The sequence below is a fragment of the Bos javanicus genome, chromosome X (assembly GCF_032452875.1).
Source record: "Bos javanicus breed banteng chromosome X, ARS-OSU_banteng_1.0, whole genome shotgun sequence".
In the NCBI taxonomy this organism is placed as follows: domain Eukaryota; kingdom Metazoa; phylum Chordata; class Mammalia; order Artiodactyla; family Bovidae; genus Bos; species Bos javanicus.
The window spans coordinates 86,765,581-86,786,049 of record NC_083897.1 but is presented as its reverse complement, the minus strand read 5'-3'; the positions used below and the strand labels follow the sequence as shown (position 1 = coordinate 86,786,049).

The 20,469-nt window shown below is 38.2% G+C and overlaps 1 pseudogene; it reads left to right on the top strand.

Moving 5' to 3' along the window:
- LOC133242620 (progesterone receptor-like) overlaps positions 1-20,469 on the top strand; it is a 41,674-nt pseudogene that overhangs the window by 8,449 nt on the left and 12,756 nt on the right.

Below are 20,469 nucleotides of genomic sequence, written 5' to 3'. Positions count from 1 at the left end.
TAAGATGTGTTTTGGGGAGAACAAACATGTCTTGTAGGGGGTGGAGTATAGAGGTGGCAAGATTGTAACAATTTAGAGCTTCAGGAAAAGTGCTTCAAGGAAAGCCAGAGGAATCAGAGATCAAATTGCCAACATCTGTTGGATCAACAAAAATGCAAGAGAGTTCCAGAAAAACATCTACTTTTACTTTATTGACTACGCCAAAGCCTTTGACTGTATGGATCACAACAAACTGTGGAAAATTCTTAAAGAGATGGGAATACCAGGCTAACTGACCTGCCTCCTGAGAAATCTGTATGCAGGTCAAGAAGCAACAGTTAGAGCTGGACATGGAACCGCAGATTGGTTCCAGATTGGGAAAAGAGTACGTCAAGGCTGTATATTGTCACCCTGCTTATTTAACTTATATCCAGAGTACACCATGAGAAACGCTGGACTGAAAGAAACACAAGCTGGAATCAAGATTGCCAGGAGAAATATCAATAACCTCAGATATGCAGATGACACCACCCTTATGGCAGAAAATGAAGAAGAACTAAAGGAGCCTCTTAATGAAAGTGAAAGAGGAGAGTGGAAAAGTGGGCTTAAAACTCAACAGTGAGAAAACTAAAATCATGTCATCTGGTCCCATCACTTCATGGCAAATAGATGGGGGAGACAAGGGAAACAGTGACAGACTTTATATTTTTAGGCTCCAAAATCACTGCAGATGATGACCGCAGCCATGAAATTAAAAGGCACTTGCTCCTTGAAAGAAAAGCTATGACCAACCTAGACAGCATATTAAAAAGCATAAACATTATTTTACCAACCAAGGTCCATCTTGTCAAATCTATGGTTTTTCTAGTAGTCATGGTATGGATGTGAGAGTTGGACTTTAAAGAAAGCTAAGTGCCAAAGAATTGATGCTTTTGAACTGTGGTGTTGGAGAAGACTCTTGAGAGTCCCTTGGACTGCAAGGAGATACAACCAGTCAATCCCAAAGGAAATCAGTCGTGACTAGTCATTGGAAGCACTGATGATAAAGCTGAAGCTCCAGTACTTTGGCCAGCTGATGTGAAGAACTGACTCACTGGGAAAGACCCTGATGCTGGGAAAGATTGAAGGCAGGAGCAGAAGGGGATGACAGAGGATGAAATGGTTGGATGGCATCACTGACTTGATGGACATGAGTTTTAGCAAGCTCCAGGAGTTGGTGATGGACAAGGAGGCCTAGTGTGCTGCAGTCCATGGGGTTGCAAAGAGTCAGACATGACTGAGCGACTGAGCTGAACTGAACTGAGTGCTTCAGGAAAGCATCTTTTAATAATACTGTACATTTATTCAATTCTTGTTAATTCTCCTGGTGTGCAAAGTTCTCCTTTAACATATACTGTTTGATCTGCTCTGAGTCATTAGCCTACAGATTTAGAGAAATAAAGGCTATATGAAGGGGCAGCAGTGTGGTCTGGTGGAAAGACCGTAGTCTTTTCCTGACCATTTTTAACTCTGTCCTGTTCCATCAGGTTACTTTCTATTACTGTTATCCATTTCACTCATAGTGCACACTATTGTTTGGTATTATCTTGCTCTTTATTTGTTTACAGGTCCTCTCCATCTTCCCCTCAGAATATAAGCCCCACAAAAACAGATACTTCGTCTGATTATTCAGTGCTGCAGTTTCGGAACCTTAAATGATGCCTAGCACATAAAACCACTCAATAAATGTTTTATGAGTAAGTAAAAGAAAGACTAAAAGAAATTAACCCTTGATTAATATCTCTGCTCTGGCATTTATTATCTCTATAAACTTAGCCAATTACTTAGCCTCTGTAAACCTATTCCTCATCTTAAAAAATGGAAATGCTAGTGTTTATTTCAAATGGTTGAGCATCAAGTTAAATTATATAAGATAGATATGTAAATAATCTAGTTTAATGTTAGTTCACCTTTCAATTTTGCTTTTATTGCATGTCCCCCATTCTTTTTCACTGGGATTCATGGAAAGACTGGATCACAAACAGAAATGTGAACATTTCTATATTAATTCAAATTGCACTTTGTATAATCAACATGTTAGGAAATTGTCTTGGAATTTATTTTGTGTATAAGACTCATTACACTAATCAAAGTGTAAAATATTTGCTTTGGTTTTCAGTAAAATTACATAGTTTCATAGTGTAATCAAATCCTGATAAAACCAGAATTGAACTCAGCTATGGAAAGGAATGCATTTGAGTCAGTTATAATGAGGTGGATGAAACTGGAGCCTGTTATACAGAGTGAAGTAAGTTACAAAGTGCAACACCAATACAGTATATTAACACATATATATGGAATTTATAAAGACGGTAATGATGATCCTATATGCAAGGCAGCAAAGAGACACAGATATAAAGAACAGACTTTTGGACTATGTGGGAGAAGGTGAGGGTGGGATGATTTGAGAGAATAGCACTGAAGCGTGTATATTACCATGTGTAAAACAGATGACCAGTGCAAGTTTGATGCATGAAGCAGGGCACTCAAAGCTGGTGCTCTGGGACAACCCAGAGGGATGGGGTGGGGAAGGAGGTAGGAGGGGGTTCAGGATGGGGGACACATGTGCACCCGTGGCTGTTTCATGTCAGTGTATGCCAAAAACCATCACAATATTGTAAAGTAATTATCCTCCAATTAAAATTAATTATTTTTTTAAATGAAAAAAAGAGAAAGGCGGTTAATGCAAATTAAAAAGAAAACCATCTTGGAGTTGTTGGGGAGAGAAGAGGCTGGTAAGGGTGTTAAGTCTTATTTTCTGTTAATCACAATATTTTAGGATTGAAAGGAATCAAACCTTTGTGCTTTTTTCCAGCATCTCTCATCTAAACTTCTTTTTCAGAATCCCCCCAGATGACCATGAAGTCCTTGCCTGAAAACCCAGGGAGATTGTGTGAGAAAGAGTTTGAACTCAGAGTCCACATCATCCAAGTTCTATCACTCTAATATTGGGCATGCCATCTTCTCTACTCTTCTTCTTCCTAATTTACAAATGGGATTAATAATTCCCACTTTCTGTGAGGCAACGTGATACATATATAAAGCAGATACTCCACAAACGTTAATTCCTTCCCCTCAAAGAGCTCATTCCTTCGCAAAGAAACCTGCTTCATCTCCTTAAACAGTTCTGGATCCTTTCTGTGTTTTGACTGGCATTTGCTTATCTGTCCCCTGCAGGTTCTAGCACAGTTTGGGGGGACTCCATAGAATAAATAGAATCCTTTTTCTTAATAACAATACCTGAGCTGAGAAATCACCAGGGCAAGTGCTTGACGAGTCCAGGCAGGTTATTTAAGTGGGCAGAGTGATCTGATTTAAGAAAAATGACCAAAGGCCTACCACCAGTTTGCGGGCTGTCTGTGCCCTGTCCAAAGCAACAGCTGCAGCGTGGCTTTAACAGATTGTTGCCACCCAGCTAATTCAGAAATGTTTTTATAACTCTGGGAAGAATCGTGTGAGCCAAAGAAAACACGTCTGTGAGCCAGAACAAGCGTTTGAAGACAGCCGACTGCAACCTCTGCTTAGATGATTGCAAAGCGTTATCAAGCCTCCCTTAGCCTTTTTTTTTTTTTTCCAGGCGGAACAGCACAGACACTTGATACCATTAAGCAGCCCATGCCTGGCATAGAGTCGGCAGGGGCTGGAGTCTGGCCTGCCCCCTGATCACCCCAGGGCCTCTGGGAACTAGCAGTGGCCCAGTTGTGTATCTTGGTCCCCTTCAACCACTCCTCACGTGGTGGATTTTCTACTCATCTTCCTGTCAGCCCGTTTTTCTTCCTAACACATCACAATTCAGCAGTGGAAAGAATTCTAGAAATAGAAATTCTACAAATGGTCTAGAAATACAAATGTGGTCTGACCAGCACAAGATGCGGACTCTCTCCCCACTTAATTTAGAAATGAGGTTCTTTATTTTGGGTCCTTAGATCTCATACTACTCCATGTATTGATTTCAGGGAACTTCAACTGATCATGAACTCACTGAAATTGTGTACAAGATTTTGTGGGGTTTGCATGTGTATATGCATATCCTTTAACAGATTCTTAAAAGAATAAAATTCAAAATAATACTCAACATCTACTAAAGGTTGTGTTTTAATTAATGTAGTTTTTAGCAATAATTTTGGGGCAATTTGGTCAGAATAGTAATAACTATTCGAATACTCCTATCAGAATATTGGCCAACACTGAACTTGCGTGAGTGTGTGCTAAGTTCACTTCAGTCATGTCTGACTCTTTGCAACCCTATGGACTGTACCCCACCAGGCTCTTCTGTCCATGGGGTTCTCCAGGCAAGAATACTGGAGTGGGTTGCTGTACTCTCCTCCAGGGGATTCTCCAGACCCAGGGATTGCATCTCTTATGTTTCCTGTATTGGCATACGGGATCTTAACCACTAGCGCCACCTGGGAAGCCCCCAAAACTGAGCTTAGTCTCTACTAAGAGCCTTTTTTTTTTTTTTTTTTTTTTACTGCAAAGCTCCATAACCTTGCCTTGGATACTAGTGTAATTCCCCAAGCTGCTGTAATTAATTCTTTAATCCATGTATGAGACCTAACCTTTTTACTTACTAGGTCTCATTGTATTAGACTGATAACCAAAACCTATAACGCTATAATGCTGTAATTTTAAGACATTAGAAATAATTTTCTGCTGGAATATTTAGTTTCTGTGTATTTACATGATCTTTGTTTCTTCTTTTTTTCTTCTCTGTAGGCCGAAAGTTTAAAAAGTTCAATAAAGTTAGAGTTATGAGAACACTAGATGCTGTTGCCCTCCCACAGCCGGTGGGTATTCCAAACGAAAGCCAAGCCCTAAGCCAGAGAATCACTTTTTCACCAAGTCAAGACTTGCAGTTGATCCCCCCACTAATCAACTTGCTCATGAGCATTGAACCAGATGTGGTCTATGCAGGACATGACAACACCAAACCTGATACCTCCAGCTCTCTGCTGACAAGTCTGAATCAGCTTGGCGACAGACAACTTCTTTCAGTGGTCAAGTGGTCTAAGTCACTGCCAGGTAATAATAATTTCTATATAATAGCATGTAATAAAAATTTTTACTATGGCTTCATACTAGTGGGTGGCTAAATAAAACAGGCCATGCAATAAATTAAATGGAGTATAAACAGGGGGTTGTCGTGTGTGTTTCAGCAGTGCAAAATATTTATCTAGGCCCCTATATTATATACTGTTTGTCTAGGACCCTATTATGTGCTATGGAAATAAAAAAGACATAGATAACATTTTGAGTCTTGTTGATGAATCAAGAATACATATATGAAGCAGTTAAGGAATAGCATAACTCTGTATTATCTACTAGATAGTATTATAGTTCACAGAAGATAAACTGACCATCTTCTCAGAAATGTCTATTTCATTCCAAATCCAAATTTAACCAACCTCATGTGGTTGAAAATAAGACTGAATGTATCTATTCATATAACAAGTCAAAATAGAATTCAGAGTGTAGCAGAGTAAAGTCAATTAAGAAATAAAATTGCTAAACCTAAAACAAATAATTTGGACACAGAGAAACCTCCAGTCACTATTTTTGTGAATTTATACTCAGACAGTGAGAATTTGAATTATGTCATCATGAAAGGATTTTAGTCACTTTATTAGTTACTTCTGCTCTCTCAGCACAGTTCCATAGGAGCCAAGAGACTGAAAGAATTACAGGGATGTAGTTCTCACCTGCTAAACCTTGGACTGCAGAGCTAAGAGAATAATACATACAAGTAATTACTTGTCAAATGGTGCTAGTGGTAAAGAACCTGCCTGCCAGTGCAGGAGATATAAGAGACACTGCTTTGATCCCTGGGTTGGGAAGATCCCCTGGAGGAGGGCATGGCAACCCACTCCAGTTTATTGCCTGGATAATCCCGTGGACAGAGGAGCTGGACAAGCTACGGTCCTTAGAGTCACAAAGAGTCAGACATGACTGAAGCAATTTCACACACATGTACAGTTACTTGTGGAGGCATTAATCCCATAATTAGAAATAAAACCTTTTTTAAAGTTATTTTCTCTTCACACTGATAGTAACCTTATACTCCTTTAGACTAGTTTATCTGATCAAGAATTAAACATATTATACATTTTAGTCTCCAAGTAAATTTAATAGCCTTTTTTTAAAAAAAGAATTCATTTCCCAATTTGTCTTAATACTATTTCTCAGTTATTCTACCTGAAAGGTTTGAAATATAATAGATGAATTGTTACTGAAAAGTCAAGTTTACATGAGACAGAAAGAAAAATAGATTCCTATTTGTTGACTCTTTAAAAAAATATATGTTGAGAAAGTTAATTAAACTCACTATTCTAGTGAAGATAAAGTAACATCAAAAATCAAAATGCCCAGGTTCTTATTAGCTTCACTCTTGTTGAAAGGCTTTTGACAGGTAATTTTTTTTATTAGAAAAGTTCTGAATTTTTTTTAAAGTTTACTGTAAAGTGGTTATCAAACTTAATAGATATTTATTAAAATATTACAATAACATTGGCGAACTTTTTCAGTTTTAAAATATTAGTGTTTATGTATTTAAACATTTATGTTTTTCTATTATTTGGAAAGGTTCTTTCTTTGATTTTTGTTGACATAGCTCCTATTTCTTTTGTTTTCATTTTGTGGATTCTCTACTGTTAAAAAAAGACTCTATTATCATTTGGCAAAGTTAGAAAATAACCAATTATAATTACAAAGATAATTTATTCATTTTGGAAAAAAACTAATTGAGTCTCCTAAGTTGAAATACAACTATCTGTCTAGATTTTTGATCCCCACATATTCTCCAAAAGGGTGAGAGAAAATTTTCACATTGCATTTGGTGACGACTTTTTTAATGTTGCAAAATGTTATTTGTGTATAAGTAAAGAAGAATGATGGCATCACCAGTATTACACATGTTTTTTTCATTAACTGTATAATAAGGGAAGCATTAAAATTATCAAAGTACTGAGTGGGCCATGGTCTTTCAAACCATATTTTCATGGTCTGAATGCTGAGAGTAACTTGAATGAATGATGAAAGCAGTCAGTGAAACAGAGTGACCATATTGACCTCTGTGGGAGGACTCAGAAGGACATGTGTATAACAATTTGTTCTCAAAACTACTCGCTGCTCAAAAACTTCCAGCTTTATTCATATCAGTCACTCAAGAAATGTCTGTTGCACGTTTCCTTTGTGCAAGACATAACCCTTACTCGGTGGTGGTAGAGGAGCCAGCAGGCTGGGCTCGTGATGGCACTGCATTGTCGTGCAGTGCATCCTTGCACCTGGTCATCAGTTTTGTCCATAAGGGAAACTTCTTTTATCTATCCACTCACAGGGTTATTGGTCCGTGAAAGATGGACTTAGTTAAATTAAGCTTATTGATAGTTTACTTATTTAAAGTGGAAAAAAAAAAGATATTGCTCGGAAAACATGTAGGTAGATCAGGCAGTTCTTTCACAAACACGAAGTGTATTTTGGGAGTCAGCTTAAGATAAGATTTCAGGCCTTCTGAGGCATCAGAGAAGAGAATCTGCCCCGAAGCTCTGGAGAAAGGAATCATGGCCCTAAACTAAACAGGGATAGCACTTATTCACAATATCCTTTGTTGTCTGATTAGGCTCAGACAATAGTAGACCTGTAGGGATTTGAAGTGAAAACAGCATATGTAATAAGTGTTTGTTCAAGACCTAAAATTCCTTGGGTATATATGTTTATCCAAACAAACCAATGCCCTTTAACTTTGCAAAGAAAAAAAAGATAATTTTAAACACTTCTCTGGGAGAGGAAAAGATCAGATGCAGGCTGATGATCATCACCAAGGTGTCAGCACGCATGAGAGCCACAGGGCGAGTGGCTGCAAGCCCCCAAGAGGACTTGTGCTGCCTGCTCAGGAACTCCCGTTGCATCTTTGTCTGTGCTCTCCTTTGTCTTCGACGGGTCACAGTGATCACAGCATATCTGACATCTTTACCATACTATTTCAGAAATACCTTTCTTTTTCTATTTAATGGAGACTCACAAAATATGCCTCATGACAGTACATTTACAAGTGATCTCTGAGGTTGCATTGTCTCTGACATATTGTATCTATTATATGAATGATTTTACATTGACACTTAGCTCCAACTTCAGTGGGTAATGTTTTCCTTTTTGAAACTTGAAGTAGCATAATATTTGCAAAATTTTAAAAATGAGCAAGATGTATTCCCTCTGTTAAGGAACATTCAAAACAGTGTAATGAAAGATATTCAAAAAAGTGAAAGTGTCGATCAGTCGTGTCTGACTCTTTGTGACCCCATGGGCTATAGCCCACAAGTCTCCTCTGTCCATGGAATTCTCCAGGCAAGAATACTGGGGTGGGTAGCAGTCCCTTATCCAAGGGATCTTCCTGACCCAGGGATTGAACCCAGGTTTCCTGCATTGCAGGAAGGTTCTTTACCATCTGAGCCACCAGGGAAGCCTCAAACAGCTATACAATTGACCCTAGTACAGCAAGGGAGTTAGGGGCACTGACTGTCCAAGCAGCCAAGAATCCACATATAGGTAAGAGAAAGCATTCTGAATAGAAGGAATAGTGTGGCTAATACTGTAAAATGAGGAAATCAAGAGGTATGTTTGGTGAGTAATAAATTAGACCAGGTCGGTACCCACAGATTCAACCAACCATGGATCATATAGTACTATAGCACTGAAAAAAATCTTGGGTGAGTGGACCCATGTTCAAATCTGTGTTATTCAAAGATCAACTGTAGTAGTATGTGAAAGTGACATAAGGTACGGACTTTAAAAACTGGAGACAGAAGAACATTTTTGTCTTTAGGGACAAGAGAAGGATTCAGAGACAAGGTATCAGTTAAAGTACACCATGAAGGAGAAGTGAAACTATTAAATAGTGTTAAGAAGAGAAAGCATTCTGGATAGAAGAAATAGTGTGGCTGATGGTGTAAAATAAGGGAATCATGAGGTGTGTTTGGTGAATAATGATAGACCAGCATAAGAATGGTTCTAGAAGAGTGAAGGTCCCTTAGTAACGTAAAAATGTTATCATACCTTCCTCCCACAGTATAGTAATTAAAATTGTTAATAGCTGCTGATTGAGAGAATACAACTTGCATATGGTTTCTCAAACACCACTGGCGTTCTGGGGTTTTCATCATCCAAGAATTAAGAAACCACTGAGAAAATTATATTGGAGAGAATCACAGAAAGTAAATTTAGAGGTGTACATTGTAGGCTGAGTCAGGGTAGACTTTGGATATTAAATGTTTAAGTACTCATTCCCAATCCAACTTCATCCTTATTCTTTATTCTGTGTATTATAGCAGAATACATCGTAGCAGAATTGATGTGAGAGAGAGGTTCAGGAGAAATATTTCCTTTGCATAAATTTTGCCTTGATTCTTCTATTTATTTGCTGGAAAAAATATTCAGGCCAATGCTTTGACATTTGTAAACATATTTTACTTTTCAGCCAGACTACTTGCATTCATCAGTATCAGAAGACTAGAACAGTCCTTTGCCTGTTTTTTGTTTTTGTTTTGTTTTTTTTTGCCTTTGAAGCATGACAAAATATCTTTTGAGTCAAAATATCTTTTGAGCCATTGCATGCATGACAAAATATTTTTGTCTCTCTCCCCAAATCAAATGAATAAATTAAACTACTTCTCCCAAAAAAAAGTGATGGAAAAGAAATGAGATTAGCCCTCTTGGAGTAAAGTCAGGGTTTGATAGTATTTTCATGAAGACACTAAAAAATGATTTTCTAATATTCTATTTCACTGAAACTACTATTGTCAATGTCACCAAAATCTTTTGTCAAATCAAATGAGTACTTTCAGCCCTTACCATGTTTCGCGTACCTCTGAAGCCACGATGGAGGAGCTGTGTCTTGCTGAAACTCTTCCTGTAGCGTTCATTCCCTTCCAGGCAGATATGTTTCTCTCGATTTACACATCTGTTTCCTTTGTGGACTTGTTCTCCCATGAATTTGGCATTTCCTGGTTCCATCTTCTATTCCAGTAGTTTCTCAGTCTGCAAGGCTGGATTTGCTCACTTACGGCCTTGTCTTCAGCTCCCATTATATTCTCATGATTCCTACTTACATGGTGACAACCTAGATCCTCTACAAAAGTATTGGACCATATATTTATTGTGCTTATTACACATTTCTACCTACATGAGCTTCCAAGCCAGCATGACCTTCTACTCCATAAGCCTAAGACCTTTCTCTGTATCTTGAAATGGCACTGCAGACAGAATCTTGGTTATAATCCTTTGCTCACTTTTCTCTTTCACCTCTGTCAACTCTGCTTATTATATGTATGATTTATTATACATGCTATTTACACTGCTACTACCTTGAGCTATTTTAAGTCCTTATCATTTTCCCCTAGGTTTCAGTCACAGCCCCTGACTGACACTATTATCACAGTTTCACACTGCCCGCAGATAGTCCTCAATTCTGCCACTAGGATCATCTTTTCAAAAGCAATTATCATCTGTTATATTATTCCCATCCCTTTCCAGAACAACGTCAAACTTCTTAGCCTTACTATTTCAGGTCCTTCCGGCTCCTGAATTTACATTCTCTCTCACTCTCCCACTTCAAGCACCTCTGAGGCTTGGTTCCCACAAAACTCTTTGCTCAATTTCCAGCCTTTCTTCATCCACTTTGTTTTCCCTACCTGGTGGCCCTTCGCTTCTCCCACATTTTCCCCTAGCTAGTCCCTAACTAGTCTTCAGGATGCTAATCAGCTTGCCCTAGGCAGATTTCCCCAAGCCTCCCCAGATTGAGTTGAAGGTCCCTTAGCTTTTTGAGAACTATGCTGCCTTAAATCTTTATACTCAAGTTCGCATTTGTGCATAAGTTCATCAAATGTATGGTAGTGATTACACTTGCTGTGCTGAAGCTTCTTTGTGCTTGTGTGCGAAGGTGCTGAGATAGTTGATGCTCTTCCCTTGTTATAGATTAACTGTTTCAGTACATGACAGTTTTTACAGGAGCACAACCGGTATATTTTATCAAATCTTTGGGATTAAGCCAGGAGAACCTAGAAGGTCATGTAGGCCAGGTGTTACCGTACACTTTCTTTTCAATTTGTTTTAGGCATTAAGGCTTAGACAGTTTGTGACAGAAATTATCAGGTCAAGTCACTTAAAAGGAAAGAGCATTTTTCTTTACTACTTGTTGAACACAATTACAGGTCATCCATCACCTCTCTGTGTGAAGGTTTTCATTTTGATCCTCATCTCAAAAGTACGGAGTTTACCTGATCATTATCATCAATGGGAATTTGATCTCAGTGTTCCCGTCTTTGTTTCAGTATAAAGTAATGAATGATATTACAGTTAATGGCTTCAAAAAATTGCACTTCTGTACTAAGCACGTTAAAGTCAATTTAACATTGTACACTTATCTCAGATAAACTCACTTAAAGGGAGAGTAAATAAAGCTATTTTTCTGATTTTTTTTTCATTCTGTTACATAGAAAGAATATACTTTCTGCTATAAATATTGGTAATTTTATATTTTATTTCACCAAGATTTGCCTTTTATATTATAACATACCCAAAATAAGCCAAGTCTATATGTGCCTCCCTTGAGGGAGTCTTGCTTTTCAGGAATTAGGAAACTTTATTATTTATCTCTTATCAAATGATCCTAAACTTAATGGAAGAAGTAATTACCCATTTTTTAAAGCCTATAAAGTATGTAGTTTACAAGTGGCATTTCTGTACTAGATGTATTGAGTGACTCATAATTTAAAAAAAAAACAGGTAATATATAAACATGAACTTCAAGATGCATGTATGACATGAAAATAAAGAGAGAATTATGAAAATTGCATGCCAAGTTTTTCTTGACTAGTTATTTTTAGAGAGTCTTTCTGTACCTGAGTCAGTCAGGAAGTAAGCAATAAACACCAACTCTACTAAGTTTTAAAAACCAAAAACATCCTGCTATCAAAAACCAAACAAAAAAGAAAAACATAATTTTCTGAAAAGACATCAGGGCTTCACTGAATAGAAGGACAAGTCTGAAGAGGAGACAGAAACCAAGGCCTCTCTGGAGGGCCAAGACAAGCATCACAAATGACCCCATTGGATCCCACTGTCGTTAGGCACCACCACCATCATAAGTAAAGCCTACCCATATCTTGATCTTTGTTTTACTATTTTTTGCTTCAAAGTCCAGATAGTAGGTATTCTACGGATCAAACCTAGATCACAAACCCAGGGAACCAGAGGCCTTGGCCAGCTTCCTTGTGGGAACGTAGGGTACTTGCTTTTGTAGTTTGGTTGACCAAACTGCAAACGATGGGAAGCTATTTGCATAGAGGGAAAAAGAGACAGGGAGTGGGAGGGAAGTCCCGCTGCCTCTAAAGGGGCAAATACCTGCTGTGGTACCGCTGATTATGAATATGTGCTAAGGTTGTTTTCAGTCTCTCTGAGACTAAGAATTTCCAGGAAGAAAAGAGTAGTCTTCCCGCTATTCATACGAAGATGGGAATAGCAGGAAGTACATGAAGGAAAGATAGCCTTTTCTGTTTACTTTGAGATAATTAACCAAATCAGGAAATAAAGTTCTTTTACACTTGAGATCTAAAGAATTAAGTTTGACTCTTGAAATAGGTCCTTTGTAAGTGGACTTCAGCAGAGTCCTAGAAGGAATAGATGTTATTTAAAAAGTTTTATAGAACGTGGTTGATGATCCTACCAAAATGTTTGTTTTCTTTATACCTTTAATGGAATATTTCACCCACTTTTACTGTTTCAAGTACTCAAGTACAAATAATTTAGAGTTTTATATCTTTTGCTCCATATGTCCCCATACCTCTAATTCCTATGCAAACGGATCTTCCATTGGTCCCTCAAACAGGTCCAAAGCTTACTTATTTTCTCTCTCGCCTGTTTTTCTCCTTTATTTTGTCTCAGTAATGCTGTTATCATCATCATGCACCATCCAAGTAAAAACTGAAACATCTATTTGACTTCCTCTTTTTCCAATCTGTATATATTCAGTTGCCAATTTCTTTCATTTTACTCTTTAAAACTGTCTCCTATGTGCTCTATCTTCTCTACTCCTACCTGTTGACTTATTTCGAGCTTTTATCATCTCTCTCCTGGCCTTTGGCAATAGCTCCCAATTTCTCCCCCTAACTTCAGACCTTTTCCCTTGAACACATCCTCCACATGGCTGCCAGTGAGCCCTGCATAGTGTAAATCAGGCTATATCACTCCCCTTGCTGCTTCATAGGCATGCAAGACCACCCATGATCCAACACCAGCCCACGCCTCCAAACACCTCTTTGCCTTACCCTCCTTTACATTATCAGTGCTAAACTGGTTATCTTTCCCCAAGCAGGCAAAAAGAGAATTGGAAAGAGCTGGGAAAAAACGCTGACTATGTAAGTCACGATGCATTTGCCCTTTTCCTGCCATTCTTCCTCTGCCACCAAAACCAGAGAAAGATCTAAAAGGGAGAGGTTGTGAAGGTGTGAAAGACCAGGACACTCACACCACACACACACACCCACACACACACCCATATACATACAGACTTTAAAGCTTTTAAGCCATAGGGGAGTTTAAAATGAAACTGGATTAAGTTTCAGAAAGCAAAAGTGGTCAGAAACCTGTGGAATCCACTCAAACTTTAATTAAGAGTTGTTAAAGAAAATTAGAGGTAGCAAAACTGAAAACAGGGGTTTTACAAAATAAACCAATTTATGTTTAAATCCCAAAGAGTTGAGATTCCTCAGCAGTCTGACTTTCTTCTGCTCAGGCATTATCTCTGTCTGGGGCAGTTTTCCTACTCTCTCTACTGCCTGGTGGATTCCTTCTTACCTTCTCTATCCTTTAAGATTCTTTTTAGGGCAAGGGTTTTGTCTTACTCATCTTTGTAACGCAGCATTTTAACACAGTGCCTGGTCCATAATTGACTCTCCATAAATAAATGTTGCATGAATGAATGATATATGTTTGATTTAATTAGCGAGTTCCCAGAAATGCTAAATCACAATGACTAATTTTAATGAATTCCAATCTCTTATCCTTTTTAATTTTTTCTGATTTTATTATTATTTCCTGATTTTTTTTGTATATAAATATTTTGACTGAAAATATTACCCTTGTTGTTGTTGTTCCGTTGCTAAGTCATGTCCAACCCGTTGCAACCCCATGGACTGTAGCACACCACGCTTCCCTGTCCTTCACTATCTCCCAGAGTTTTGCTCAAACTCGTGTCCATTGAGTCGATGATGCCATCCAACCATCTCATCTTCTGTCACCCTCTTCTCCTCCTGCTCTCAATCTTTCCCAGCATCAGGGTCTTTTGCAGCAAGTCAGCTCTTTGTATCAGGTGGCCAAGGTATTGGAGCATACCCTACTTACATCTGTTTTCAAATGTTTATTTTTCAGGTTTTGACATAGTGATTTTTGACACAGGGATCATTCTATTTTTAAATTTGTTTTGTAGGTTTTCGGAACTTACATATTGATGACCAAATAACTCTCATCCAGTATTCTTGGATGAGTTTAATGGTATTTGGACTCGGATGGAGATCTTATAACATGTCAGTGGACAGATGCTATATTTTGCGCCTGATCTAATACTAAATGAGTAAGTAATAATTTGACTTTTGTTGTTATTATTATCAAAAGTGTATGTGTAGGATAATCTTGAAAACTACATTTCAGTAGATGATCATACACCCAGTGTCCTAAATAATAAAAATTTCCTGAAATGTTTCTTGGAACTACCTCAAAATATAACTTGAACTGACAATATTAGTAAAAATGTATTATCCGTGATTTGCTATTTAGAGCTTTTTCTTTTATTTCAATATATAGTAGTTGTCACAAATAAAAATTTCTTAAACTTCAGAAATGTATCAAGAAATACATTTGGTCTTCTTAAAGACCAAATAAATGTTTAGTTTATCAAGTTAAAATTTTTACATTGGCAGTAATGAAGATAATGAAGTAAACGAGGAATAATTTTGCTTAAAGGTATTGACTTACCTTCAAAAAGTAAAAATAGTATTTGTCTTCCTAGAGGATAAATTAGACTGGTAATTTATTTAAAACATTGAAAGATAATAAAATCGAATCCAATTTGCTTGATTATATTGGAATTACTATAATTAACTTTCTACATATAACTTTAAACTGAATAAGAATCTTTTCATGAAAGTATTTGTACTGTCCTAATTGAGTCTGTTGACTCAGAATTATATAAAATGATAAGTTATACTAAACTTTACTAAACTTACTAAACTTTACTAAACTTACCAAACTTTACTAAACTTTAGAGATCGCAGGTAACTTTCATATATGTTATTCTATTTTATCCCACAGTCCCTTGAAATTTGTAAGGAATCAGCACCCTTTATTTCACAGTTCAGAAAACTAAAGCAGAGGAGACTTTGTAATTTGCCAAAGAATCCAAGAGAGTAATTTTATCTCTCCTGAGTCAAATCTAGTTTTGTCTTGTTTTTCCCACCATTCCTGATCACTTCTTTGACTAGTGCAGATACTACAAAACAGTACATAGCTGAGAAAATACCTTAAGTAAATGCCCTTGGTATTTCAGAATTCATGTTTGTCTTGTCAATTATTTAATGCCGCTAATGTTCTCTTTTCTATATCACCATATATTTCCTCTAAAATCATTCACAGTGTAGCCATTTTACATGAATATTCTAAACTGAATGCACCGAAGTATTCTACACTATTCAATTTCTGTGAATTCACTCTCACATTGGATTGCACACAAAATTTTACGTATTTTATCCACAAGGAAAAAAAATCAGTAAATAAATATTTTCTGAGTGTTTCTCAGCACCACATTTTTAACTGCTACAACTTTGCTCTCCTTTCTTGGGTTAGGTTTTTAAAATGTGATAGTAAAAGTGAATAGCAACATTAATCTTAGTTAATGTGTATTTAAAATAAACTTTCAACTTCAAAAATTTTTAACCTCAAAATCCATTAGTGTGAGTAAATTTAGAAGACGTTTAAATATCCAAATATTGAGTTTGTTTATAAAAAGCCATGTTCAATAAATCAGATAATAAATAAAACTCATAACCGTTCATAAATTACTTAAACTAGCTAAGACCATGTGTGTTTATTTTTTTTTCAACTGTTGGTTTTTCTTTTGTGTGTTGTGTGTGATGCAAGACAGCGGATGAAGGAGTCATCATTCTATTCATTATGCCTAACCATGTGGCAGATCCCACAGGAGTTTGTGAAGCTTCAAGTCAGCCAAGAAGAGTTCCTCTGTATGAAAGTATTGCTACTTCTTAATACAAGTGAGTGAGTATAAGTAACTGAATGCAAGAGACTTACTTTTTAAATTTTTAATTCATTAAGGAAATCTCAAACAACAGTATTATTGTATAATTATAGATGAGTTATGAATCTTAATGAGTTGGAAACTGCAAAAGAGAAGCATCTATATAATAAAGTTACCTCATATTTCTCAGATATTATCTATCACCTAATACTAAAATAGCCCATCAAGTAAGCCAGTTTCTATTCTTTTTTTGGGTAAAACATGATTAAATAACTTTTTTCATATTCATCCAATTAACTATTATAATCTCGTTAATACTGCATAAACACAGACTATGCTTCCCTTCACCCCCACCCTACAAAGGATTTACTCTATAAAACACACAGTTTTATTTGTAACTGTTCCCTTTATGTCAGGATAGTTATATATGTCTAACAGTTATAACACATAACTGCAAGAATCAGTAGCATAATATAATAACAGTTTATGGACCACTCACAGTCAGTCCAGTGGGTTGGCCAAGAAAACCCAGGCTCCTTTCATCCAGAGGCTCTACCCTTTGTATCAGCTTGGAGTCTTCCATTTTATCTGACTAGAAGATGAGCACTGAGTAAGAGAAGGTTTGAAGACTAGATCTGGAACTATCTTCCACCCACGTTCTATGCTATGCTATGCTAAGTCACTTCAGTCGTGTCCAACTCTGTGTGACCCCATAGACAGCAGCCCACCAGGCTCCCCGTCCCTGGGATTCTCCAGGCAAGAACACTGGAGTGGGCTGCCATTTCCTGCTCCAATGCATGAAAGTGAAAAGTGAAAGTGAAGTCGCTCAGTCGTGTCCGACTCTTAGCAACCCCATGGACTGCAGCCTAACAGGCTCCTCTGTCCATGGGATTTTCCAGGCAAGAGTACTGCACCCTAATTGTGGGAGAGCTCAGGAACACCCCCTAGCTGTGTACCCAGAAGAAATAGCGCTGGTCACCACAAGAGTGGGCAGACGTCCATTCATTCATTCTCACACACAAAGAACATGTGCCCCTCTGCTTCCATAGATTTCCCAGGGTCTGAGTGGAACACTTTTTAAATTGCTTCCACCTTTTACCATTTCCTGTGCCCTTCCCACACACAGGTAGACTCAACCTTGACTGTTTGAATTGGTTCCTCCTTCAGTCATTGTGATTTGAAAGGAAACCACAGAGAGCTAAGACCTGAGGTAGAAAGTGATACAGGAGTCTTTCTCAGAAAAGATTTCTGCAAGAATTTCCTTCTAGAGGCATGGATCTTACATGGTAGGGCTGGGGGAGCATATCAAGAGGAAAGGCAGAAAAGCTGAACTCTTAAGAAGGCAGTTTACCTCATGAAGTCTGTGCTCAGACACAGATCGCTTTCATACATTGGAGAAGGAAATGGCAACCCACTCCAGTGTTCTTGCCTGGAGAATCCCAGGGACAGGGGAGCCTGGTGGGCTGCCGTCTATGGGGTCGCACAGAGTCGGACGCAACTGAAGCGACTTAGCAGCAGCAGCAGCAGGGAACCATAGCCCTTTACCCAACCCTTGGGAAGTCTATCTGGAGCACAGACCTTCAAGCATAATTTGATTAAAAAAGCACAAAGTAGAGAAAGGAATTGATATGGGACTGGCCAACAATCAACTGAAAGAACTTTAATAATACAGCAGTCAACTCCTGTCAATTCTTTTCTTGGTCGTAATGAATTCAATAGTAGTTATATCATAGATGGTCCTAGGTCTCCCAAATTAGTTGATAGCATTAACATAATACTATATTTATGGGTAGGCTACATTATGCAGGGAACCAAACAAGCCCTAAACCTCAGTAGCTTTCAAAAATTTTAAGTACTTATTCTTCTTACTATATTTTCTTTTCTTTCTTTTTTTTTTTTTTAGGGCTTAGTATTGGTTGCTATATATTTTTTTTAACAAGTTGCCCATGAGAGGAGCAAATGGCAAAGTCCTCTGGTGGCAGTGAAGTACTCAGGTAAGAAAGACATGCAACAAAGGACAGCAAAACCCAGGTACATAAGCCAACGAGGAGAAACAGCAAGCAATTTAAATTCAAAGCAAATTCACAAGTCTCATAAGGAATATTTTAAGGAAACACAGCTATGAATTAAAAATTTGTGGTAACTGTTGAGAAGATAGTGAAGTGGTAACGGAAGAACCTGCTGAGAAAAGTTCTCCATTTCTTTTCCCTCTTTCATCTTCTCTTTGACAATGAATTGTCTCAGGTTTCTCTTGAGCTCCTTATCAAGTACTGCTCTTTGCTTTATGCGCCTGGATATGGCTGCAGCTTGAATTCGTTCTCCAAACCATCCTCTGGCACTCTGAGGTTGTGTGTCATCACCAGACACTGTCATGGCCCCATTTACTGTAGGGACAACTCAGAAATGTGATTGAGTGTGGAGCAAATACCCACATGGTGTCAGGGAGCAGTTTATGTGGCTTGGGCCCATGAGATTACCAGGTCAATATGGTCCAGCTGCCTAAATTGATAGAACCACTGTGTCTCCCAATCATTTCCTCATGTAGAGCCAAAACTTAAAACTACCAGCAACAGGGAAATATCTGGGCTGAGCATGGAATCAAGCCAAGTGTGTCCACAGTCAATTGAGAAGAAAATGGCCTAATTGGAAGCTCAGGTCATCTGTCTTCTTCAGATCTAATGTCAGTCACCATAACGTCCACTGTGCCTTGACCTGAGGGAATTTCCTCTGCTCCATGTGTGCCCAAATTCCCCTGAGACTTTCCTCCCACCCCCAGTCTCTAGTTTGTTAGTTTAGCTGGTGTATTTTCACTGGTATATTCTGTCCTCTCAGATTCCAGACCTGTTCTCCAGGAGTAGGGCTGGAAAATTGCTTCATTGCTTCACTCAGATAAACCTCTAGGAAAAAGTTGCCTCTGCAGATCAAGCTCACGCTCTTATGCATCTCATTCACTGGGTCTGTTTCTCCGAGTCTCTCTCTCACATGCACATTTATGATGTTTCCATGTTCCATGTTTTCTCTGTCTTTGCTCTCTCCTTATTTTTATAAGTGTTTCCTCCTATCTTGCACACACAAGTTTCCTGCTAACTGTTATTATTTCCCTTGTATTAATATTAACTTTCATTATGGGTCCTATGCTCATGATCATCTTCTTTCATTGCCTCAATCTATTTTCAGTCTTGCTGAAACTATACTCGTGTGTGCGTGTTCAGTCACTCAGTCTTCCTGATCCAGGGATTGAACCTGCATCTCTTGCATTTCCTTCTTTGGCAGACAGATTCTTTACCACTAGCGCCACCTGGGAAGCCCGTATGTATGTGTATGAAGTTATTAATATATATATATGTGTGTGTATATATATATATATATACACATATTATATCGGAGAAGGCAATGGCACCCCACTCCAGTACTCTTGCCTGGAAAATCCCATGGACGGAGGAGCCTGGTAGGCTACAGTCCATGGGGTCGTGAAAAGTCAGACACGACTGAGCGACTTCACTTTCACTTTTCACTTTCATGAATTGAAGAAGGAAATGGCAACCCACTCCAGTGTTCTTGCCTGGAGAATCCCAGTGATGGAGGAGCCTGGTGGGATGCCGTCTATGGGGTCGCACAGAGTCAGACACGACTGAAGTGACTTAGCATACATATTATATACATAATGAAATTAAAAGGGAGAGCACCGTCTCTTCTGAATCAGATGTCTGTGGGAACTGTTACCTTTCTCAGCTCTCCAGTTAAAGAGTGATGTTCCTCAGTCCCATGCAAACAGCAGTTGACGTAGTACGTTTAGTCTGAAGTTTGGACTTAGCTGATTGGTATACTTTGTTGTTATTCCATTAGCTCTTGAATGACATACAAAATTTATTTAAAAAGTCGAAGTCTTGTAAGGGATATTTCCACGCATTCATTTCCTATTGGAGCATTTTCTTTTGACAGAGTCAATTCGAAAGTCTCCTTGGGAGATGATAAGGTGGACTGGCACAAGAGGACGGAATGGCTGTGAATGTCAAGGTTCCTCCCTCCCACGACTCTGGTCATCAGACTGACTTTCTAGGCATAGAGACAGGTGTGTGAGTCTCTCAAAGAGCCTGAATAAATCGAATCAAAAAATGGATGAAGGTAGTAGTTCAGTTCAGTTCAGTCATCAG